The sequence below is a fragment of the Ascidiella aspersa genome, chromosome 4, assembly GCF_963924565.1.
Source record: "Ascidiella aspersa chromosome 4, kaAscAspe10.2, whole genome shotgun sequence".
NCBI lineage: Eukaryota > Metazoa > Chordata > Ascidiacea > Phlebobranchia > Ascidiidae > Ascidiella > Ascidiella aspersa.
This window is the reverse complement of record NC_139450.1, coordinates 10,934,753-10,950,822: the sequence shown is the minus strand read 5'-3', so window position 1 is coordinate 10,950,822 and position 16,070 is coordinate 10,934,753. Positions and strand designations below refer to the sequence as shown.

The window sequence follows — 16,070 nt, the reverse complement described above, 5'->3', positions numbered from 1 at the left end:
ATGTCAAATCATTGTGTACTTTTATTTGTGTAAACCTTTCTATTGCATCTAGGAATACGGCCGGTTAGCTCAGTTGGTTAGAGCGTCGTGCTAATAACGCGAATGTCGCGGGTTCGATCCCCGTACTGGCCACTATTGCCTTGATAGTTCAGTCGGGAGAGCGTTACACTGAAGATCTAAAGGTCCCTGGTTCAATCCCGGGTCGAGGCATACTTTTTATATCATGTCAAATCATTGTGTACTTTTATTTGTGTAAACCTTTCTATTGCATCTAGGACAACGGCCGGTTAGCTCAGTTGGTTAGAGCGTCGTGCTAATAACGCGAATGTCGCGGGTTCGATCCCCGTACTGGCCACGATTGCCTTGATAGCTCAGTCGGGAGAGCGTTAGACTGAAGATCTAAAGGTCCCTGGTTCAATCCCGGGTCTAGGCATACTTTTTATATCATGTCAAATCATTGTGTACTTTTATTTGTGTAAACCTTTCTATTGCATCTAGGACAACGGCCGGTTAGCTCAGTTGGTTAGAGCGTCGTGCTAATAACGCGAATGTCGCGGGTTCGATCCCCGTTCTGGCCACTATTGCCTTGATAGCTCAGTCGGGAGAGCGTTAGACTGAAGATCTAAAGGTCCCTGGTTCAATCCCGGGTCGAGGCATACTTTTTATATCATGTCAAATCATTGTGTACTTTTATTTGTGTAAACCTTTCTATTGCATCTAGGACAACGGCCGGTTAGCTCAGTTGGTTAGAGCGTCGTGCTAATAACGCGAATGTCGCGGGTTCGATCCCCGTACTGGCCACTATTGCCTTGATAGCTCAGTCGGGAGAGCGTTAGACTGAAGATCTAAAGGTCCCTGGTTCAATCCCGGGTCGAGGCATACTTTTTATATCATGTCAAATCATTGTGTACTTTTATTTGTGTAAACCTTTCTATTGCATCTAGGACAACGGCCGGTTAGCTCAGTTGGTTAGAGCGTCGTGCTAATAACGCGAATGTCGCGGGTTCGATCCCCGTACTGGCCACTATTGCCTTGATAGCTCAGTCGGGAGAGCGTTAGACTGAAGATCGAAAGGTCCCTGGTTCAATCCCGGGTCAAGGCATACTTTTTATATCATGTCAAATCATTGTGTACTTTTATTTGTGTAAACCTTTCTATTGCATCTAGGACAACGGCCGGTTAGCTCAGTTGGTTAGAGCGTCGTGCTAATAACGCGAATGTCGCGGGTTCGATCCCCGTACTGGCCACTATTGCCTTGATAGCTCAGTCGGGAGAGCGTTAGACTGAAGATCTAAAGGTCCCTGGTTCAATCCCGGCTCGAGGCCTAAAGGTCCCTGGTTCCATCCCGGGTCGAGGCATACTTTTTATATCATGTCAAATCATTGTGTACTTTTATTTGTGTAAACCTTTCTATTGCATCTAAGACAACGGCCGGTTAGCTCAGTTGGTTAGAGCGTCGTGCTAATAACGCGAATGTCGCGGGTTCGATCCCCGTACTGGCCACTATTGCCTTGATAGTTCAGTCGGCAGAGCGTTAGACTGAAGATCTAAAGGTCCCTGGTTCCATCCCGGGTCGAGGCATACTTTTTATATCATGTCAAATCATTGTGTACTTTTATTTGTGTAAACCTTTCTATTGCATCTAGGAATACGGCCGGTTAGCTCAGTTGGTTAGAGCGTCGTGCTAATAACGCGAATGTCGCGGGTTCGATACCCGTACTGGCCACTATTGCCTTGATAGTTCAGTCGGGAGAGCGTTACACTGAAGATCTAAAGGTCCCTGGTTCAATCCCGGGTCGAGGCATACTTTTTATATCATGTCAAATCATTGTGTACTTTTATTTGTGTAAACCTTTCTATTGCATCTAGGACAACGGCCGGTTAGCTCAGTTGGTTAGAGCGTCGTGCTAATAACGCGAATGTCGCGGGTTCGATCCCCGTACTGGCCACGATTGCCTTGATAGCTCAGTCGGGAGAGCGTTAGACTGAAGATCTAAAGGTCCCTGGTTCAATCCCGGGTCTAGGCATACTTTTTATATCATGTCAAATCATTGTGTACTTTTATTTGTGTAAACCTTTCTATTGCATCTAGGACAACGGCCGGTTAGCTCAGTTGGTTAGAGCGTCGTACTAATAACGCGAATGTCGCGGGTTCGATCCCCGTTCTGGCCACTATTGCCTTGATAGCTCAGTCGGGAGAGCGTTAGACTGAAGATCTAAAGGTCCCTGGTTCAATCCCGGGTCGAGGCATACTTTTTATATCATGTCAAATCATTGTGTACTTTTATTTGTGTAAACCTTTCTATTGCATCTAGGACAACGGCCGGTTAGCTCAGTTGGTTAGAGCGTCGTGCTAATAACGCGAATGTCGCGGGTTCGATCCCCGTACTGGCCACTATTGCCTTGATAGCTCAGTCGGGAGAGCGTTAGACTGAAGATCTAAAGGTCCCTGGTTCAATCCCGGGTCGAGGCATACTTTTTATATCATGTCAAATCATTGTGTACTTTTATTTGTGTAAACCTTTCTATTGCATCTAGGACAACGGCCGGTTAGCTCAGTTGGTTAGAGCGTCGTGCTAATAACGCGAATGTCGCGGGTTCGATCCCCGTACTGGCCACTATTGCCTTGATAGCTCAGTCGGGAGAGCGTTAGACTGAAGATCGAAAGGTCCCTGGTTCAATCCCGGGTCGAGGCATACTTTTTATATCATGTCAAATCATTGTGTACTTTTATTTGTGTAAACCTTTCTATTGCATCTAGGACAACGGCCGGTTAGCTCAGTTGGTTAGAGCGTCGTGCTAATAACGCGAATGTCGCGGGTTCGATCCCCGTACTGGCCACTATTGCCTTGATAGCTCAGTCGGGAGAGCGTTAGACTGAAGATCGAAAGGTCCCTGGTTCAATCCCGGGTCAAGGCATACTTTTTATATCATGTCAAATCATTGTGTACTTTTATTTGTGTAAACCTTTCTATTGCATCTAGGACAACGGCCGGTTAGCTCAGTTGGTTAGAGCGTCGTGCTAATAACGCGAATGTCGCGGGTTCGATCCCCGTACTGGCCACTATTGCCTTGATAGCTCAGTCGGGAGAGCGTTAGACTGAAGATCTAAAGGTCCCTGGTTCAATCCCGGGTCGAGGCATACTTTTTATATCATGTCAAATCATTGTGTACTTTTATTTGTGTAAACCTTTCTATTGCATCTAGGACAACGGCCGGTTAGCTCAGTTGGTTAGAGCGTCGTACTAATAACGCGAATGTCGCGGGTTCGATCCCCGTACTGGCCACTATTGCCTTGATAGCTCAGTCGGGAGAGCGTTAGACTGAAGATCTAAAGGTCCCTGGTTCAATCCCGGGTCGAGGCATACTTTTTATATCATGTCAAATCATTGTGTACTTTTATTTGTGTAAACCTTTCTATTGCATCTAGGACAACGGCCGGTTAGCTCAGTTGGTTAGAGCGTCGTGCTAATAACGCGAATGTCGCGGGTTCGATCCCCGTACTGGCCACTATTGCCTTGATAGCTCAGTCGGGAGAGCGTTAGACTGAAGATTTAAAGGTCCCTGGTTCAATCTCGGGTCGAGGCATACTTTTTATATCATGTCAAATCATTGTGTACTTTTATTTGTGTAAACCTTTCTATTGCATCTAGGACAACGGCCGGTTAGCTCAGTTGGTTAGAGCGTCGTGCTAATAACGCGAATGTCGCGGGTTCGATCCCCGTACTGGCCACTATTGCCTTGATAGCTCAGTCGGGAGAGCGTTAGACTGAAGATCTAAAGGTCCCTGGTTCAATCCCGGGTCGAGGCATACTTTTTATATCATGTCAAATCATTGTGTACTTTTATTTGTGTAAACCTTTCTATTGCATCTAGGACAACGGCCGGTTAGCTCAGTTGGTTAGAGCGTCGTGCTAATAACGCGAATGTCGCGGGTTCGATCCCCGTACTGGCCACTATTGCATTGATAGCTCAGTCGGGAGAGCGTTATTCTGAAGATCTAAAGGTCCCTGGTTCAATCCCGGGTCGAGGCATACTTTTTATATCATGTCAAATCATTGTGTACTTTTATTTGTGTAAACCTTTCTATTGCATCTAGGACAACGGCCGGTTAGCTCAGTTGGTTAGAACGTCGTGCTAATAACGCGAATGTCGCGGGTTCGATCCCCGTACTGGCCACTATTGCCTTGATAGCTCAGTCGGGAGAGCGTTAGACTGAAGATCTAAAGGTCCCTGGTTCAATCCCGGGTCGAGGCATACTTTTTATATCATGTCAAATCATTGTGTACTTTTATTTGTGTAAACCTTTCTATTGCATCTAGGACAACGGCCGGTTAGCTCAGTTGGTTAGAGCGTCGTGCTAATAACGCGAATGTCGCGGGTTCGATCCCCGTACTGGCCACTATTGCATTGATAGCTCAGTCGGGAGAGCGTTAGACTGAAGATCTAAAGGTCCCTGGTTCAATCCCGGGTCGAGGCATACTTTTTATATCATGTCAAATCATTGTGTACTTTTATTTGTGTAAACCTTTCTATTGCATCTAGGACAACGGCCGGTTAGCTCAGTTGGTTAGAGCGTCGTGCTAATAACGCGAATGTCGCGGGTTCGATCCCCGTACTGGCCACTATTGCCTTGATAGCTCAGTCGGGAGAGCGTTAGACTGAAGATCTAAAGGTCCCTGGTTCAATCCCGGGTCGAGGCATACTTTTTATATCATGTCAAATCATTGTGTACTTTTATTTGTGTAAACCTTTCTATTGCATCTAGGACAACGGCCGGTTAGCTCAGTTGGTTAGAGCGTCGTGCTAATAACGCGAATGTCCCCGGTTCGATCCCCGTACTGGCCACTATTGCCTTGATAGCTCAGTCGGGAGAGCGTTAGACTGAAGATCTAAAGGTCCCTGGTTCAATCCCGGGTCGAGGCATACTTTTTATATCATGTCAAATCATTGTGTACTTTTATTTGTGTAAACCTTTCTATTGCATCTAGGACAACGGCCGGTTAGCTCAGTTGGTTAGAGCGTCGTGCTAATAACGCGAATGTCGCGGGTTCGATCCCCGTACTGGCCACTATTGCCTTGATAGCTCAGTCGGGAGAGCGTTAGACTGAAGATCTAAAGGTCCCTGGTTCAATCCCGGGTCGAGGCATACTTTTTATATCATGTCAAATCATTGTGTACTTTTATTTGTGTAAACCTTTCTATTGCATCTAGGACAACGGCCGGTTAGCTCAGTTGGTTAGAGCGTCGTGCTAATAACGCGAATGTCCCCGGCTCGATCCCCGTACTGGCCACTATTGCCTTGATAGCTCAGTCGGGAGAGCGTTAGACTGAAGATCTAAAGGTCCCTGGTTCAATCCCGGGTCGAGGCATACTTTTTATATCATGTCAAATCATTGTGTACTTTTATTTGTGTAAACCTTTCTATTGCATCTAGGACAACGGCCGGTTAGCTCAGTTGGTTAGAGCGTCGTGCTAATAACGCGAATGTCGCGGGTTCGATCCCCGTACTGGCCACTATTGCATTGATAGCTCAGTCGGGAGAGCGTTATTCTGAAGATCTAAAGGTCCCTGGTTCAATCCCGGGTCGAGGCATACTTTTTATATCATGTCAAATCATTGTGTACTTTTATTTGTGTAAACCTTTCTATTGCATCTAGGACAACGGCCGGTTAGCTCAGTTGGTTAGAGCGTCGTGCTAATAACGCGAATGTCGCGGGTTCGATCCCCGTACTGGCCACTATTGCCTTGATAGCTCAGTCGGGACAGCGTTATTCTGAAGATCTAAAGGTCCTGGTTCAATCCCGGGTCGAGGCATACTTTTTATATCATGTCAAATCATTGTGTACTTTTATTTGTGTAAACCTTTCTATTGCATCTAGGACAACGGCCGGTTAGCTCAGTTGGTTAGAACGTCGTGCTAATAACGCGAATGTCGCGGGTTCGATCCCCGTACTGGCCACTATTGCCTTGATAGCTCAGTCGGGAGAGCGTTAGACTGAAGATCTAAAGGTCCCTGGTTCAATCCCGGGTCGAGGCATACTTTTTATATCATGTCAAATCATTGTGTACTTTTATTTGTGTAAACCTTTCTATTGCATCTAGGACAACGGCCGGTTAGCTCAGTTGGTTAGAGCGTCGTGCTAATAACGCGAATGTCGCGGGTTCGATCCCCGTACTGGCCACTATTGCATTGATAGCTCAGTCGGGAGAGCGTTAGACTGAAGATCTAAAGGTCCCTGGTTCAATCCCGGGTCGAGGCATACTTTTTATATCATGTCAAATCATTGTGTACTTTTATTTGTGTAAACCTTTCTATTGCATCTAGGACAACGGCCGGTTAGCTCAGTTGGTTAGAGCGTCGTGCTAATAACGCGAATGTCGCGGGTTCGATCCCCGTACTGGCCACTATTGCCTTGATAGCTCAGTCGGGAGAGCGTTAGACTGTAGATCTAAAGGTCCCTGGTTCAATCCCGGGTCGAGGCATACTTTTTATATCATGTCAAATCATTGTGTACTTTTATTTGTGTAAACCTTTCTATTGCATCTAGGACAACGGCCGGTTAGCTCAGTTGGTTAGAGCGTCGTGCTAATAACCCGAATGTCGCGGGTTCGATCCCCGTACTGGCCACTATTGCCTTGATAGCTCAGTCGGGAGAGCGTTAGACTGAAGATCTAAAGGTCCCTGGTTCAATCCCGGGTCGAGGCATACTTTTTATATCATGTCAAATCATTGTGTACTTTTATTTGTGTAAACCTTTCTATTGCATCTAGGACAACGGCCGGTTAGCTCAGTTGGTTAGAGCGTCGTGCTAATAACGCGAATGTCGCGGGTTCGATCCCCGTACTGGCCATTATTGCCTTGATAGCTCAGTCGGGAGAGCGTTATACTGAAGATCTAAAGGTCCCGGGTCGAGGCATACTTTTTATATCATGTCAAATCATTGTGTACTTTTATTTGTGTAAACCTTTCTATTGCATCTAGGACAACGGCCGGTTAGCTCAGTTGGTTAGAACGTCGTGCTAATAACGCGAATGTCGCGGGTTCGATCCCCGTACTGGCCACTATTGCCTTGATAGCTCAGTCGGGAGAGCGTTAGACTGAAGATCTAAAGGTCCCTGGTTCAATCCCGGGTCGAGGCATACTTTTTATATCATGTCAAATCATTGTGTACTTTTATTTGTGTAAACCTTTCTATTGCATCTAGGACAACGGCCGGTTAGCTCAGTTGGTTAGAGCGTCGTGCTAATAACGCGAATGTCGCGGGTTCGATCCCCGTACTGGCCACTATTGCCTTGATAGCTCAGTCGGGAGAGCGTTAGACTGAAGATCTAAAGGTCCCTGGTTCAATCCCGGGTCGAGGCATACTTTTTATATCATGTCAAATCATTGTGTACTTTTATTTGTGTAAACCTTTCTATTGCATCTAGGACAACGGCCGGTTAGCTCAGTTGGTTAGAGCGTCGTGCTAATAACGCGAATGTCCCCGGTTCGATCCCCGTACTGGCCACTATTGCCTTGATAGCTCAGTCGGGAGAGCGTTAGACTGAAGATCTAAAGGTCCCTGGTTCAATCCCGGGTCGAGGCATACTTTTTATATCATGTCAAATCATTGTGTACTTTTATTTGTGTAAACCTTTCTATTGCATCTAGGACAACGGCCGGTTAGCTCAGTTGGTTAGAGCGTCGTGCTAATAACGCGAATGTCCCCGGCTCGATCCCCGTACTGGCCACTATTGCCTTGATAGCTCAGTCGGGAGAGCGTTAGACTGAAGATCTAAAGGTCCCTGGTTCAATCCCGGGTCGAGGCATACTTTTTATATCATGTCAAATCATTGTGTACTTTTATTTGTGTAAACCTTTCTATTGCATCTAGGACAACGGCCGGTTAGCTCAGTTGGTTAGAGCGTCGTGCTAATAACGCGAATGTCGCGGGTTCGATCCCCGTACTGGCCACTATTGCCTTGATAGCTCAGTCGGGAGAGCGTTAGACTGAAGATCTAAAGGTCCCTGGTTCAATCCCGGGTCGAGGCATACTTTTTATATCATGTCAAATCATTGTGTACTTTTATTTGTGTAAACCTTTCTATTGCATCTAGGACAACGGCCGGTTAGCTCAGTTGGTTAGAGCGTCGTGCTAATAACGCGAATGTCGCGGGTTCGATCCCCGTACTGGCCACTATTGCCTTGATAGCTCAGTCGGGAGAGCGTTAGACTGAAGATCTAAAGGTCCCTGGTTCAATCCCGGGTCGAGGCATACTTTTTATATCATGTCAAATCATTGTGTACTTTTATTTGTGTAAACCTTTCTATTGCATCTAGGACAACGGCCGGTTAGCTCAGTTGGTTAGAGCGTCGTGCTAATAACGCGAATGTCGCGGGTTCGATCCCCGTACTGGCCACTATTGCCTTGATAGCTCAGTCGGGAGAGCGTTAGACTGAAGATCTAAAGGTCCCTGGTTCAATCCCGGGTCGAGGCATACTTTTTATATCATGTCAAATCATTGTGTACTTTTATTTGTGTAAACCTTTCTATTGCATCTAGGACAACGGCCGGTTAGCTCAGTTGGTTAGAGCGTCGTGCTAATAACGAGAATGTCCCCGGTTCGATCCCCGTACTGGCCACTATTGCCTTGATAGCTCAGTCGGGAGAGCGTTAGACTGAAGATCTAAAGGTCCCTGGTTCAATCCCGGGTCGAGGCATACTTTTTATATCATGTCAAATCATTGTGTACTTTTATTTGTGTAAACCTTTCTATTGCATCTAGGACAACGGCCGGTTAGCTCAGTTGGTTAGAGCGTCGTGCTAATAACGCGAATGTCGCGGGTTCGATCCCCGTACTGGCCACTATTGCCTTGATAGCTCAGTCGGGAGAGCGTTAGACTGAAGATCTAAAGGTCCCGGGTCGAGGCATACTTTTTATATCATGTCAAATCATTGTGTACTTTTATTTGTGTAAACCTTTCTATTGCATTTAGGACAACGGCCGGTTAGCTCAGTTGGTTAGAGCGTCGTGCTAATAACGCGAATGTCGCGGGTTCGATCCCCGTACTGGCCACTATTGCCTTGATAGCTCAGTCGGGAGAGCGTTAGACTGAAGATCTAAAGGTCCCTGGTTCAATCCCGGGTCGAGGCATACTTTTTATATCATGTCAAATCATTGTGTACTTTTATTTGTGTAAACCTTTCTATTGCATCTAGGACAACGGCCGGTTAGCTCAGTTGGTTAGAGCGTCGTGCTAATAACGCGAATGTCGCGGGTTCGATCCCCGTACTGGCCACTATTGCCTTGATAGCTCAGTCGGGAGAGCGTTAGACTGAAGATCTAAAGGTCCCGGGTCGAGGCATACTTTTTATATCATGTCAAATCATTGTGTACTTTTATTTGTGTAAACCTTTCTATTGCATTTAGGACAACGGCCGGTTAGCTCAGTTGGTTAGAGCGTCGTGCTAATAACGCGAATGTCGCGGGTTCGATCCCCGTACTGGCCACTATTGCCTTGATAGCTCAGTCGGGAGAGCGTTAGACTGAAGATCTAAAGGTCCCTGGTTCAATCCCGGGTCGAGGCATACTTTTTATATCATGTCAAATCATTGTGTACTTTTATTTGTGTAAACCTTTCTATTGCATCTAGGACAACGGCCGGTTAGCTCAGTTGGTTAGAGCGTCGTGCTAATAACGCGAATGTCGCGGGTTCGATCCCCGTACTGGCCACTATTGCCTTGATAGCTCAGTCGGGAGAGCGTTAGACTGAAGATCTAAAGGTCCCTGGTTCAATCCCGGGTCGAGGCATACTTTTTATATCATGTCAAATCATTGTGTACTTTTATTTGTGTAAACCTTTCTATTGCATCTAGGACAACGGCCGGTTAGCTCAGTTGGTTAGAGCGTCGTGCTAATAACGCGAATGTCGCGGGTTCGATCCCCGTACTGGCCACTATTGCCTTGATAGCTCAGTCGGGAGAGCGTTAGACTGAAGATCTAAAGGTCCCTGGTTCAATCCCGGGTCGAGGCATACTTATTATATCATGGCAAATCATTGTGTACTTTTATTTGTGTAAACCTTTCTATTGCATCTAGGACAACGGCCGGTTAGCTCAGTTGGTTAGAGCGTCGTGCTAATAACGCGAATGTCGCGGGTTCGATCCCCGTACTGGCCACTATTGCCTTGATAGCTCAGTCGGGAGAGCGTTAGACTGAAGATCTAAAGGTCCCTGGTTCAATCCCGGGTCGAGGCATACTTTTTATATCATGTCAAATCATTGTGTACTTTTATTTGTGTAAACCTTTCTATTGCATCTAGGACAACGGCCGGTTAGCTCAGTTGGTTAGAGCGTCGTGCTAATAACGCGAATGTCGCGGGTTCGATCCCCGTACTGGCCACTATTGCCTTGATAGCTCAGTCGGGAGAGCGTTAGACTGAAGATCTAAAGGTCCCTGGTTCAATCCCGGGTCGAGGCATACTTTTTATATCATGTCAAATCATTGTGTACTTTTATTTGTGTAAACCTTTCTATTGCATCTAGGACAACGGCCGGTTAGCTCAGTTGGTTAGAGCGTCGTGCTAATAACGCGAATGTCGCGGGTTCGATCCCCGTACTGGCCATTATTGCCTTGATAGCTCAGTCGGGAGAGCGTTATACTGAAGATCTAAAGGTCCCGGGTCGAGGCATACTTTTTATATCATGTCAAATCATTGTGTACTTTTATTTGTGTAAACCTTTCTATTGCATCTAGGACAACGGCCGGTTAGCTCAGTTGGTTAGAACGTCGTGCTAATAACGCGAATGTCGCGGGTTCGATCCCCGTACTGGCCACTATTGCCTTGATAGCTCAGTCGGTAGAGCGTTAGACTGAAGATCTAAAGGTCCCTGGTTCAATCCCGGGTCGAGGCATACTTTTTATATCATGTCAAATCATTGTGTACTTTTATTTGTGTAAACCTTTCTATTGCATCTAGGACAACGGCCGGTTAGCTCAGTTGGTTAGAGCGTCGTGCTAATAACGCGAATGTCGCGGGTTCGATCCCCGTACTGGCCACTATTGCCTTGATAGCTCAGTCGGGAGAGCGTTAGACTGAATATCTAAAGGTCCCTGGTTCAATCCCGGGTCGAGGCATACTTTTTATATCATGTCAAATCATTGTGTACTTTTATTTGTGTAAACCTTTCTATTGCATCTAGGACAACGGCCGGTTAGCTCAGTTGGTTAGAGCGTCGTGCTAATAACGCGAATGTCCCCGGTTCGATCCCCGTACTGGCCACTATTGCCTTGATAGCTCAGTCGGGAGAGCGTTAGACTGAAGATCTAAAGGTCCCTGGTTCAATCCCGGGTCGAGGCATACTTTTTATATCATGTCAAATCATTGTGTACTTTTATTTGTGTAAACCTTTCTATTGCATCTAGCACAACGGCCGGTTAGCTCAGTTGGTTAGAGCGTCGTGCTAATAACGCGAATGTCGCGGGTTCGATCCCCGTACTGGCCACTATTGCCTTGATAGCTCAGTCGGGAGAGCGTTAGACTGAAGATCTAAAGGTCCCTGGTTCAATCCCGGGTCGAGGCATACTTTTTATATCATGTCAAATCATTGTGTACTTTTATTTGTGTAAACCTTTCTATTGCATCTAGGACAACAGCCGGTTAGCTCAGTTGGTTAGAGCGTCGTGCTAATAACGCGAATGTCCCCGGTTCGATCCCCGTACTGGCCACTATTGCCTTGATAGCTCAGTCGGGAGAGCGTTAGACTGAAGATCTAAAGGTCCCTGGTTCAATCCCGGGTCGAGGCATACTTTTTATATCATGTCAAATCATTGTGTACTTTTATTTGTGTAAACCTTTCTATTACATCTAGGACAACGGCCGGTTAGCTCAGTTGGTTAGAGCGTCGTGCTAATAACGCGAATGTCGCGGGTTCGATCCCCGTACTGGCCACTATTGCCTTGATAGCTCAGTCGGGAGAGCGTTAGACTGAAGATCTAAAGGTCCCTGGTTCAATCCCGGGTCGAGGCATACTTTTTATATCATGTCAAATCATTGTGTACTTTTATTTGTGTAAACCTTTCTATTGCATCTAGGACAACGGCCGGTTAGCTCAGTTGGTTAGAGCGTCGTGCTAATAACGCGAATGTCGCGGGTTCGATCCCCGTACTGGCCACTATTGCCTTGATAGCTCAGTCGGGAGAGCGTTAGACTGAAGATCTAAAGATCCCTGGTTCAATCCCGGGTCGAGGCATACTTTTTATATCATGTCAAATCATTGTGTACTTTTATTTGTGTAAACCTTTCTATTGCAGCTAGGACAACGGCCGGTTAGCTCAGTTGGTTAGAGCGTCGTGCTAATAACGCGAATGTCGCGGGTTCGATCCCCGTACTGGCCACTATTGCCTTGATAGCTCAGTCGGGAGAGCGTTAGACTGAAGATCTAAAGGTCCCTGGTTCAATCCCGGGTCGAGGCATACTTTTTATATCATGTCAAATCATTGTGTACTTTTATTTGTGTAAACCTTTCTATTGCATCTAGGACAACGGCCGGTTAGCTCAGTTGGTTAGAGCGTCGTGCTAATAACGCGAATGTCGCGGGTTCGATCCCCGTACTGGCCACTATTGCCTTGATAGCTCAGTCGGGAGAGCGTTAGACTGAAGATCTAAAGGTCCCTGGTTCAATCCCGGGTCGAGGCATACTTTTTATATCATGTCAAATCATTGTGTACTTTTATTTGTGTAAACCTTTCTATTGCATCTAGGACAACGGCCGGTTAGCTCAGTTGGTTAGAGCGTCGTGCTAATAACGCGAATGTCGCGGGTTCGATCCCCGTAATGGCCACTATTGCCTTGATAGCTCAGTCGGGAGAGCGTTAGACTGAAGATCTAAAGGTCCCTGGTTCAATTCCGGGTCGAGGCATACTTTTTATATCATGTCAAATCATTGTGTACTTTTATTTGTGTAAACCTTTCTATTGCATCTAGGACAACGGCCGGTTAGCTCAGTTGGTTAGAGCGTCGTGCTAATAACGCGAATGTCGCGGGTTCGATCCCCGTACTGGCCACTATTGCCTTGATAGCTCAGTCGGGAGAGCGTTAGACTGAAGATCTAAAGGTCCCTGGTTCAATCCCGGGTCGAGGCATACTTTTTATATCATGTCAAATCATTGTGTACTTTTATTTGTGTAAACCTTTCTATTGCATCTAGGACAACGGCCGGTTAGCTCAGTTGGTTAGAGCGTCGTGCTAATAACGCGAATGTCGCGGGTTCGATCCCCGTACTGGCCACTATTGCCTTGATAGCTCAGTCGGGAGAGCGTTAGACTGAAGATCTAAAGGTCCCTGGTTCAATCCCGGGTCGAGGCATACTTATTATATCATGTCAAATCATTGTGTACTTTTATTTGTGTAAACCTTTCTATTGCATCTAGGACAACGGCCGGTTAGCTCAGTTGGTTAGAGCGTCGTGCTAATAACGCGAATGTCGCGGGTTCGATCCCCGTACTGGCCCCTATTGCGTTGATAGCTCAGTCGGGAGAGCGTTAGACTGAAGATCTAAAGGTCCCTGGTTCAATCCCGGGTCGAGGCATACTTTTTATATCATGTCAAATCATTGTGTACTTTTATTTGTGTAAACCTTTCTATTGCATGTAGGACAACGGCCGGTTAGCTCAGTTGGTTAGAGCGTCGTGCTAATAACGCGAATGTCGCGGGTTCGATCCCCGTACTGGCCACTATTGCCTTGATAGCTCAGTCGGGAGAGCGTTAGACTGAAGATCTAAAGGTCCCTGGTTCAATCCCGGGTCGAGGCATACTTTTTATATCATGTCAAATCATTGTGTACTTTTATTTGTGTAAACCTTTCTATTGCATGTAGGACAACGGCCGGTTAGCTCAGTTGGTTAGAGCGTCGTGCTAATAACGCGAATGTCGCGGGTTCGATCCCCGTACTGGCCACTATTGCCTTGATAGCTCAGTCGGGAGAGCGTTAGACTGAAGATCTAAAGGTCCCTGGTTCAATCCCGGGTCGAGGCATACTTTTTATATCATGTCAAATCATTGTGTACTTTTATTTGTGTAAACCTTTCTATTGCATCTAGGACAACGGCCGGTTAGCTCAGTTGGTTAGAGCGTCGTGCTAATAACGCGAATGTCGCGGGTTCGATCCCCGTACTGGCCACTATTGCCTTGATAGCTCAGTCGGGAGAGCGTTAGACTGAAGATCTAAAGGTCCCTGGTTCAATCCCGGGTCGAGGCATACTTATTATATCATGTCAAATCATTGTGTACTTTTATTTGTGTAAACCTTTCTATTGCATCTAGGACAACGGCCGGTTAGCTCAGTTGGTTAGAGCGTCGTGCTAATAACGCGAATGTCGCGGGTTCGATCCCCGTACTGGCCACTATTGCCTTGATAGCTCAGTCGGGAGAGCGTTAGACTGAAGATCTAAAGGTCCCTGGTTCAATCCCGGGTCGAGGCATACTTTTTATATCATGTCAAATCATTGTGTACTTTTATTTGTGTAAACCTTTCTATTGCATCTAGGACAACGGCCGGTTAGCTCAGTTGGTTAGAGCGTCGTGCTAATAACGCGAATGTCGCGGGTTCGATCCCCGTACTGGCCACTATTGCCTTGATAGCTCAGTCGGGAGAGCGTTAGACTGAAGATCTAAAGGTCCCTGGTTCAATCCCGGGTCGAGGCATACTTTTTATATCATGTCAAATCATTGTGTACTTTTATTTGTGTAAACCTTTCTATTGCATCTAGGACAACGGCCGGTTAGCTCAGTTGGTTAGAGCGTCGTGCTAATAACGCGAATGTCGCGGGTTCGATCCCCGTACTGGCCACTATTGCCTTGATAGCTCAGTCGGGAGAGCGTTAGACTGAAGATCTAAAGGTCCCTGGTTCAATCCCGGGTCGAGGCATACTTTTTATATCATGTCAAATCATTGTGTACTTTTATTTGTGTAAACCTTTCTATTGCATCTAGGACAACGGCCGGTTAGCTCAGTTGGTTAGAGCGTCGTGCTAATAACGAGAATGTCCCCGGTTCGATCCCCGTACTGGCCACTATTGCCTTGATAGCTCAGTCGGGAGAGCGTTAGACTGAAGATCTAAAGGTCCCTGGTTCAATCCCGGGTCGAGGCATACTTTTTATATCATGTCAAATCATTGTGTACTTTTATTTGTGTAAACCTTTCTATTGCATCTAGGACAACGGCCGGTTAGCTCAGTTGGTTAGAGCGTCGTGCTAATAACGCGAATGTCGCGGGTTCGATCCCCGTACTGGCCACTATTGCCTTGATAGCTCAGTCGGGAGAGCGTTAGACTGAAGATCTAAAGGTCCCGGGTCGAGGCATACTTTTTATATCATGTCAAATCATTGTGTACTTTTATTTGTGTAAACCTTTCTATTGCATCTAGGACAACGGCCGGTTAGCTCAGTTGGTTAGAGCGTCGTGCTAATAACGCGAATGTCGCGGGTTCGATCCCCGTACTGGCCACTATTGCCTTGATAGCTCAGTCGGGAGAGCGTTAGACTGAAGATCTAAAGGTCCCGGGTCGAGGCATACTTTTTATATCATGTCAAATCATTGTGTACTTTTATTTGTGTAAACCTTTCTATTGCATTTAGGACAACGGCCGGTTAGCTCAGTTGGTTAGAGCGTCGTGCTAATAACGCGAATGTCGCGGGTTCGATCCCCGTACTGGCCACTATTGCCTTGATAGCTCAGTCGGGAGAGCGTTAGACTGAAGATCTAAAGGTCCCTGGTTCAATCCCGGGTCGAGGCATACTTTTTATATCATGTCAAATCATTGTGTACTTTTATTTGTGTAAACCTTTCTATTGCATCTAGGACAACGGCCGGTTAGCTCAGTTGGTTAGAGCGTCGTGCTAATAACGCGAATGTCGCGGGTTCGATCCCCGTACTGGCCACTATTGCCTTGATAGCTCAGTCGGGAGAGCGTTAGACTGAAGATCTAAAGGTCCCTGGTTCAATCCCGGGTCGAGGCATACTTTTTATATCATGTCAAATCATTGTGTACTTTTATTTGTGTAAACCTTTCTATTGCATCTAGGA

General features: G+C 46.4%; 1 protein-coding gene and 101 non-coding genes across 102 annotated transcripts in view; 101 read left to right on the top strand and 1 right to left on the bottom strand.

The window, feature by feature from the left end:
* The window catches only part of LOC146147182 (uncharacterized), a 158,637-nt gene that overhangs the window by 52,712 nt on the left and 89,855 nt on the right, over positions 1-16,070 (bottom strand). The window lies entirely within an intron of this gene.
* On the top strand, positions 59-132 carry Trnai-aau (transfer RNA isoleucine (anticodon AAU)). The gene has a single exon. It is a non-coding gene; the product is annotated as a tRNA-Ile (tRNA).
* On the top strand, positions 282-355 carry Trnai-aau (transfer RNA isoleucine (anticodon AAU)). The gene has a single exon. It is a non-coding gene; the product is annotated as a tRNA-Ile (tRNA).
* Positions 584-656, top strand: Trnaf-gaa (transfer RNA phenylalanine (anticodon GAA)). Its single transcript has one exon. It is a non-coding gene; the product is annotated as a tRNA-Phe (tRNA).
* Positions 728-801, top strand: Trnai-aau (transfer RNA isoleucine (anticodon AAU)). Its single transcript has one exon. It is a non-coding gene; the product is annotated as a tRNA-Ile (tRNA).
* On the top strand, positions 807-879 carry Trnaf-gaa (transfer RNA phenylalanine (anticodon GAA)). The gene has a single exon. It is a non-coding gene; the product is annotated as a tRNA-Phe (tRNA).
* Positions 951-1,024, top strand: Trnai-aau (transfer RNA isoleucine (anticodon AAU)). Its single transcript has one exon. It is a non-coding gene; the product is annotated as a tRNA-Ile (tRNA).
* Positions 1,174-1,247, top strand: Trnai-aau (transfer RNA isoleucine (anticodon AAU)). The gene has a single exon. It is a non-coding gene; the product is annotated as a tRNA-Ile (tRNA).
* On the top strand, positions 1,430-1,503 carry Trnai-aau (transfer RNA isoleucine (anticodon AAU)). The gene has a single exon. It is a non-coding gene; the product is annotated as a tRNA-Ile (tRNA).
* Trnai-aau (transfer RNA isoleucine (anticodon AAU)) lies at positions 1,876-1,949 on the top strand. The gene has a single exon. It is a non-coding gene; the product is annotated as a tRNA-Ile (tRNA).
* Positions 2,178-2,250, top strand: Trnaf-gaa (transfer RNA phenylalanine (anticodon GAA)). Its single transcript has one exon. It is a non-coding gene; the product is annotated as a tRNA-Phe (tRNA).
* Trnai-aau (transfer RNA isoleucine (anticodon AAU)) lies at positions 2,322-2,395 on the top strand. Its single transcript has one exon. It is a non-coding gene; the product is annotated as a tRNA-Ile (tRNA).
* Positions 2,401-2,473, top strand: Trnaf-gaa (transfer RNA phenylalanine (anticodon GAA)). Its single transcript has one exon. It is a non-coding gene; the product is annotated as a tRNA-Phe (tRNA).
* Positions 2,545-2,618, top strand: Trnai-aau (transfer RNA isoleucine (anticodon AAU)). Its single transcript has one exon. It is a non-coding gene; the product is annotated as a tRNA-Ile (tRNA).
* Positions 2,768-2,841, top strand: Trnai-aau (transfer RNA isoleucine (anticodon AAU)). The gene has a single exon. It is a non-coding gene; the product is annotated as a tRNA-Ile (tRNA).
* Trnai-aau (transfer RNA isoleucine (anticodon AAU)) lies at positions 2,991-3,064 on the top strand. Its single transcript has one exon. It is a non-coding gene; the product is annotated as a tRNA-Ile (tRNA).
* On the top strand, positions 3,070-3,142 carry Trnaf-gaa (transfer RNA phenylalanine (anticodon GAA)). The gene has a single exon. It is a non-coding gene; the product is annotated as a tRNA-Phe (tRNA).
* Positions 3,293-3,365, top strand: Trnaf-gaa (transfer RNA phenylalanine (anticodon GAA)). Its single transcript has one exon. It is a non-coding gene; the product is annotated as a tRNA-Phe (tRNA).
* Positions 3,437-3,510, top strand: Trnai-aau (transfer RNA isoleucine (anticodon AAU)). Its single transcript has one exon. It is a non-coding gene; the product is annotated as a tRNA-Ile (tRNA).
* Trnai-aau (transfer RNA isoleucine (anticodon AAU)) lies at positions 3,660-3,733 on the top strand. The gene has a single exon. It is a non-coding gene; the product is annotated as a tRNA-Ile (tRNA).
* On the top strand, positions 3,739-3,811 carry Trnaf-gaa (transfer RNA phenylalanine (anticodon GAA)). Its single transcript has one exon. It is a non-coding gene; the product is annotated as a tRNA-Phe (tRNA).
* Positions 3,883-3,956, top strand: Trnai-aau (transfer RNA isoleucine (anticodon AAU)). Its single transcript has one exon. It is a non-coding gene; the product is annotated as a tRNA-Ile (tRNA).
* On the top strand, positions 4,185-4,257 carry Trnaf-gaa (transfer RNA phenylalanine (anticodon GAA)). Its single transcript has one exon. It is a non-coding gene; the product is annotated as a tRNA-Phe (tRNA).
* Positions 4,329-4,402, top strand: Trnai-aau (transfer RNA isoleucine (anticodon AAU)). Its single transcript has one exon. It is a non-coding gene; the product is annotated as a tRNA-Ile (tRNA).
* On the top strand, positions 4,552-4,625 carry Trnai-aau (transfer RNA isoleucine (anticodon AAU)). Its single transcript has one exon. It is a non-coding gene; the product is annotated as a tRNA-Ile (tRNA).
* Trnaf-gaa (transfer RNA phenylalanine (anticodon GAA)) lies at positions 4,631-4,703 on the top strand. The gene has a single exon. It is a non-coding gene; the product is annotated as a tRNA-Phe (tRNA).
* Positions 4,854-4,926, top strand: Trnaf-gaa (transfer RNA phenylalanine (anticodon GAA)). Its single transcript has one exon. It is a non-coding gene; the product is annotated as a tRNA-Phe (tRNA).
* Trnai-aau (transfer RNA isoleucine (anticodon AAU)) lies at positions 4,998-5,071 on the top strand. The gene has a single exon. It is a non-coding gene; the product is annotated as a tRNA-Ile (tRNA).
* On the top strand, positions 5,077-5,149 carry Trnaf-gaa (transfer RNA phenylalanine (anticodon GAA)). Its single transcript has one exon. It is a non-coding gene; the product is annotated as a tRNA-Phe (tRNA).
* Trnaf-gaa (transfer RNA phenylalanine (anticodon GAA)) lies at positions 5,300-5,372 on the top strand. Its single transcript has one exon. It is a non-coding gene; the product is annotated as a tRNA-Phe (tRNA).
* Positions 5,444-5,517, top strand: Trnai-aau (transfer RNA isoleucine (anticodon AAU)). Its single transcript has one exon. It is a non-coding gene; the product is annotated as a tRNA-Ile (tRNA).
* On the top strand, positions 5,667-5,740 carry Trnai-aau (transfer RNA isoleucine (anticodon AAU)). Its single transcript has one exon. It is a non-coding gene; the product is annotated as a tRNA-Ile (tRNA).
* On the top strand, positions 5,968-6,040 carry Trnaf-gaa (transfer RNA phenylalanine (anticodon GAA)). Its single transcript has one exon. It is a non-coding gene; the product is annotated as a tRNA-Phe (tRNA).
* Positions 6,112-6,185, top strand: Trnai-aau (transfer RNA isoleucine (anticodon AAU)). Its single transcript has one exon. It is a non-coding gene; the product is annotated as a tRNA-Ile (tRNA).
* On the top strand, positions 6,335-6,408 carry Trnai-aau (transfer RNA isoleucine (anticodon AAU)). Its single transcript has one exon. It is a non-coding gene; the product is annotated as a tRNA-Ile (tRNA).
* On the top strand, positions 6,414-6,486 carry Trnay-gua (transfer RNA tyrosine (anticodon GUA)). The gene has a single exon. It is a non-coding gene; the product is annotated as a tRNA-Tyr (tRNA).
* Trnaf-gaa (transfer RNA phenylalanine (anticodon GAA)) lies at positions 6,637-6,709 on the top strand. Its single transcript has one exon. It is a non-coding gene; the product is annotated as a tRNA-Phe (tRNA).
* On the top strand, positions 6,781-6,854 carry Trnai-aau (transfer RNA isoleucine (anticodon AAU)). The gene has a single exon. It is a non-coding gene; the product is annotated as a tRNA-Ile (tRNA).
* Trnaf-gaa (transfer RNA phenylalanine (anticodon GAA)) lies at positions 7,071-7,143 on the top strand. Its single transcript has one exon. It is a non-coding gene; the product is annotated as a tRNA-Phe (tRNA).
* Trnai-aau (transfer RNA isoleucine (anticodon AAU)) lies at positions 7,215-7,288 on the top strand. Its single transcript has one exon. It is a non-coding gene; the product is annotated as a tRNA-Ile (tRNA).
* Positions 7,294-7,366, top strand: Trnaf-gaa (transfer RNA phenylalanine (anticodon GAA)). The gene has a single exon. It is a non-coding gene; the product is annotated as a tRNA-Phe (tRNA).
* Positions 7,517-7,589, top strand: Trnaf-gaa (transfer RNA phenylalanine (anticodon GAA)). Its single transcript has one exon. It is a non-coding gene; the product is annotated as a tRNA-Phe (tRNA).
* Trnaf-gaa (transfer RNA phenylalanine (anticodon GAA)) lies at positions 7,740-7,812 on the top strand. Its single transcript has one exon. It is a non-coding gene; the product is annotated as a tRNA-Phe (tRNA).
* Positions 7,884-7,957, top strand: Trnai-aau (transfer RNA isoleucine (anticodon AAU)). The gene has a single exon. It is a non-coding gene; the product is annotated as a tRNA-Ile (tRNA).
* On the top strand, positions 7,963-8,035 carry Trnaf-gaa (transfer RNA phenylalanine (anticodon GAA)). Its single transcript has one exon. It is a non-coding gene; the product is annotated as a tRNA-Phe (tRNA).
* Trnai-aau (transfer RNA isoleucine (anticodon AAU)) lies at positions 8,107-8,180 on the top strand. Its single transcript has one exon. It is a non-coding gene; the product is annotated as a tRNA-Ile (tRNA).
* Positions 8,186-8,258, top strand: Trnaf-gaa (transfer RNA phenylalanine (anticodon GAA)). Its single transcript has one exon. It is a non-coding gene; the product is annotated as a tRNA-Phe (tRNA).
* Trnai-aau (transfer RNA isoleucine (anticodon AAU)) lies at positions 8,330-8,403 on the top strand. Its single transcript has one exon. It is a non-coding gene; the product is annotated as a tRNA-Ile (tRNA).
* On the top strand, positions 8,409-8,481 carry Trnaf-gaa (transfer RNA phenylalanine (anticodon GAA)). Its single transcript has one exon. It is a non-coding gene; the product is annotated as a tRNA-Phe (tRNA).
* Positions 8,632-8,704, top strand: Trnaf-gaa (transfer RNA phenylalanine (anticodon GAA)). Its single transcript has one exon. It is a non-coding gene; the product is annotated as a tRNA-Phe (tRNA).
* On the top strand, positions 8,776-8,849 carry Trnai-aau (transfer RNA isoleucine (anticodon AAU)). The gene has a single exon. It is a non-coding gene; the product is annotated as a tRNA-Ile (tRNA).
* Trnai-aau (transfer RNA isoleucine (anticodon AAU)) lies at positions 8,987-9,060 on the top strand. The gene has a single exon. It is a non-coding gene; the product is annotated as a tRNA-Ile (tRNA).
* On the top strand, positions 9,066-9,138 carry Trnaf-gaa (transfer RNA phenylalanine (anticodon GAA)). The gene has a single exon. It is a non-coding gene; the product is annotated as a tRNA-Phe (tRNA).
* On the top strand, positions 9,210-9,283 carry Trnai-aau (transfer RNA isoleucine (anticodon AAU)). The gene has a single exon. It is a non-coding gene; the product is annotated as a tRNA-Ile (tRNA).
* Positions 9,421-9,494, top strand: Trnai-aau (transfer RNA isoleucine (anticodon AAU)). The gene has a single exon. It is a non-coding gene; the product is annotated as a tRNA-Ile (tRNA).
* Positions 9,500-9,572, top strand: Trnaf-gaa (transfer RNA phenylalanine (anticodon GAA)). Its single transcript has one exon. It is a non-coding gene; the product is annotated as a tRNA-Phe (tRNA).
* Trnai-aau (transfer RNA isoleucine (anticodon AAU)) lies at positions 9,644-9,717 on the top strand. Its single transcript has one exon. It is a non-coding gene; the product is annotated as a tRNA-Ile (tRNA).
* Trnaf-gaa (transfer RNA phenylalanine (anticodon GAA)) lies at positions 9,723-9,795 on the top strand. Its single transcript has one exon. It is a non-coding gene; the product is annotated as a tRNA-Phe (tRNA).
* Trnai-aau (transfer RNA isoleucine (anticodon AAU)) lies at positions 9,867-9,940 on the top strand. Its single transcript has one exon. It is a non-coding gene; the product is annotated as a tRNA-Ile (tRNA).
* Trnaf-gaa (transfer RNA phenylalanine (anticodon GAA)) lies at positions 9,946-10,018 on the top strand. Its single transcript has one exon. It is a non-coding gene; the product is annotated as a tRNA-Phe (tRNA).
* Positions 10,090-10,163, top strand: Trnai-aau (transfer RNA isoleucine (anticodon AAU)). Its single transcript has one exon. It is a non-coding gene; the product is annotated as a tRNA-Ile (tRNA).
* Positions 10,169-10,241, top strand: Trnaf-gaa (transfer RNA phenylalanine (anticodon GAA)). Its single transcript has one exon. It is a non-coding gene; the product is annotated as a tRNA-Phe (tRNA).
* On the top strand, positions 10,313-10,386 carry Trnai-aau (transfer RNA isoleucine (anticodon AAU)). The gene has a single exon. It is a non-coding gene; the product is annotated as a tRNA-Ile (tRNA).
* Trnaf-gaa (transfer RNA phenylalanine (anticodon GAA)) lies at positions 10,392-10,464 on the top strand. Its single transcript has one exon. It is a non-coding gene; the product is annotated as a tRNA-Phe (tRNA).
* On the top strand, positions 10,536-10,609 carry Trnai-aau (transfer RNA isoleucine (anticodon AAU)). Its single transcript has one exon. It is a non-coding gene; the product is annotated as a tRNA-Ile (tRNA).
* On the top strand, positions 10,826-10,898 carry Trnaf-gaa (transfer RNA phenylalanine (anticodon GAA)). Its single transcript has one exon. It is a non-coding gene; the product is annotated as a tRNA-Phe (tRNA).
* Positions 10,970-11,043, top strand: Trnai-aau (transfer RNA isoleucine (anticodon AAU)). Its single transcript has one exon. It is a non-coding gene; the product is annotated as a tRNA-Ile (tRNA).
* On the top strand, positions 11,272-11,344 carry Trnaf-gaa (transfer RNA phenylalanine (anticodon GAA)). The gene has a single exon. It is a non-coding gene; the product is annotated as a tRNA-Phe (tRNA).
* On the top strand, positions 11,416-11,489 carry Trnai-aau (transfer RNA isoleucine (anticodon AAU)). The gene has a single exon. It is a non-coding gene; the product is annotated as a tRNA-Ile (tRNA).
* On the top strand, positions 11,495-11,567 carry Trnaf-gaa (transfer RNA phenylalanine (anticodon GAA)). The gene has a single exon. It is a non-coding gene; the product is annotated as a tRNA-Phe (tRNA).
* Trnaf-gaa (transfer RNA phenylalanine (anticodon GAA)) lies at positions 11,718-11,790 on the top strand. Its single transcript has one exon. It is a non-coding gene; the product is annotated as a tRNA-Phe (tRNA).
* Trnai-aau (transfer RNA isoleucine (anticodon AAU)) lies at positions 11,862-11,935 on the top strand. Its single transcript has one exon. It is a non-coding gene; the product is annotated as a tRNA-Ile (tRNA).
* On the top strand, positions 11,941-12,013 carry Trnaf-gaa (transfer RNA phenylalanine (anticodon GAA)). The gene has a single exon. It is a non-coding gene; the product is annotated as a tRNA-Phe (tRNA).
* Trnai-aau (transfer RNA isoleucine (anticodon AAU)) lies at positions 12,085-12,158 on the top strand. The gene has a single exon. It is a non-coding gene; the product is annotated as a tRNA-Ile (tRNA).
* Positions 12,308-12,381, top strand: Trnai-aau (transfer RNA isoleucine (anticodon AAU)). Its single transcript has one exon. It is a non-coding gene; the product is annotated as a tRNA-Ile (tRNA).
* On the top strand, positions 12,387-12,459 carry Trnaf-gaa (transfer RNA phenylalanine (anticodon GAA)). The gene has a single exon. It is a non-coding gene; the product is annotated as a tRNA-Phe (tRNA).
* On the top strand, positions 12,531-12,604 carry Trnai-aau (transfer RNA isoleucine (anticodon AAU)). The gene has a single exon. It is a non-coding gene; the product is annotated as a tRNA-Ile (tRNA).
* On the top strand, positions 12,610-12,682 carry Trnaf-gaa (transfer RNA phenylalanine (anticodon GAA)). The gene has a single exon. It is a non-coding gene; the product is annotated as a tRNA-Phe (tRNA).
* On the top strand, positions 12,833-12,905 carry Trnaf-gaa (transfer RNA phenylalanine (anticodon GAA)). Its single transcript has one exon. It is a non-coding gene; the product is annotated as a tRNA-Phe (tRNA).
* Positions 12,977-13,050, top strand: Trnai-aau (transfer RNA isoleucine (anticodon AAU)). The gene has a single exon. It is a non-coding gene; the product is annotated as a tRNA-Ile (tRNA).
* Positions 13,056-13,128, top strand: Trnaf-gaa (transfer RNA phenylalanine (anticodon GAA)). Its single transcript has one exon. It is a non-coding gene; the product is annotated as a tRNA-Phe (tRNA).
* On the top strand, positions 13,200-13,273 carry Trnai-aau (transfer RNA isoleucine (anticodon AAU)). Its single transcript has one exon. It is a non-coding gene; the product is annotated as a tRNA-Ile (tRNA).
* Positions 13,279-13,351, top strand: Trnaf-gaa (transfer RNA phenylalanine (anticodon GAA)). Its single transcript has one exon. It is a non-coding gene; the product is annotated as a tRNA-Phe (tRNA).
* Positions 13,646-13,719, top strand: Trnai-aau (transfer RNA isoleucine (anticodon AAU)). Its single transcript has one exon. It is a non-coding gene; the product is annotated as a tRNA-Ile (tRNA).
* On the top strand, positions 13,725-13,797 carry Trnaf-gaa (transfer RNA phenylalanine (anticodon GAA)). The gene has a single exon. It is a non-coding gene; the product is annotated as a tRNA-Phe (tRNA).
* On the top strand, positions 13,869-13,942 carry Trnai-aau (transfer RNA isoleucine (anticodon AAU)). Its single transcript has one exon. It is a non-coding gene; the product is annotated as a tRNA-Ile (tRNA).
* On the top strand, positions 13,948-14,020 carry Trnaf-gaa (transfer RNA phenylalanine (anticodon GAA)). The gene has a single exon. It is a non-coding gene; the product is annotated as a tRNA-Phe (tRNA).
* Trnai-aau (transfer RNA isoleucine (anticodon AAU)) lies at positions 14,092-14,165 on the top strand. The gene has a single exon. It is a non-coding gene; the product is annotated as a tRNA-Ile (tRNA).
* On the top strand, positions 14,171-14,243 carry Trnaf-gaa (transfer RNA phenylalanine (anticodon GAA)). Its single transcript has one exon. It is a non-coding gene; the product is annotated as a tRNA-Phe (tRNA).
* Trnai-aau (transfer RNA isoleucine (anticodon AAU)) lies at positions 14,315-14,388 on the top strand. Its single transcript has one exon. It is a non-coding gene; the product is annotated as a tRNA-Ile (tRNA).
* Positions 14,394-14,466, top strand: Trnaf-gaa (transfer RNA phenylalanine (anticodon GAA)). Its single transcript has one exon. It is a non-coding gene; the product is annotated as a tRNA-Phe (tRNA).
* On the top strand, positions 14,538-14,611 carry Trnai-aau (transfer RNA isoleucine (anticodon AAU)). Its single transcript has one exon. It is a non-coding gene; the product is annotated as a tRNA-Ile (tRNA).
* On the top strand, positions 14,617-14,689 carry Trnaf-gaa (transfer RNA phenylalanine (anticodon GAA)). Its single transcript has one exon. It is a non-coding gene; the product is annotated as a tRNA-Phe (tRNA).
* Positions 14,761-14,834, top strand: Trnai-aau (transfer RNA isoleucine (anticodon AAU)). The gene has a single exon. It is a non-coding gene; the product is annotated as a tRNA-Ile (tRNA).
* On the top strand, positions 14,840-14,912 carry Trnaf-gaa (transfer RNA phenylalanine (anticodon GAA)). The gene has a single exon. It is a non-coding gene; the product is annotated as a tRNA-Phe (tRNA).
* On the top strand, positions 15,063-15,135 carry Trnaf-gaa (transfer RNA phenylalanine (anticodon GAA)). Its single transcript has one exon. It is a non-coding gene; the product is annotated as a tRNA-Phe (tRNA).
* On the top strand, positions 15,207-15,280 carry Trnai-aau (transfer RNA isoleucine (anticodon AAU)). The gene has a single exon. It is a non-coding gene; the product is annotated as a tRNA-Ile (tRNA).
* Positions 15,418-15,491, top strand: Trnai-aau (transfer RNA isoleucine (anticodon AAU)). Its single transcript has one exon. It is a non-coding gene; the product is annotated as a tRNA-Ile (tRNA).
* Trnai-aau (transfer RNA isoleucine (anticodon AAU)) lies at positions 15,629-15,702 on the top strand. Its single transcript has one exon. It is a non-coding gene; the product is annotated as a tRNA-Ile (tRNA).
* On the top strand, positions 15,708-15,780 carry Trnaf-gaa (transfer RNA phenylalanine (anticodon GAA)). The gene has a single exon. It is a non-coding gene; the product is annotated as a tRNA-Phe (tRNA).
* On the top strand, positions 15,852-15,925 carry Trnai-aau (transfer RNA isoleucine (anticodon AAU)). The gene has a single exon. It is a non-coding gene; the product is annotated as a tRNA-Ile (tRNA).
* On the top strand, positions 15,931-16,003 carry Trnaf-gaa (transfer RNA phenylalanine (anticodon GAA)). Its single transcript has one exon. It is a non-coding gene; the product is annotated as a tRNA-Phe (tRNA).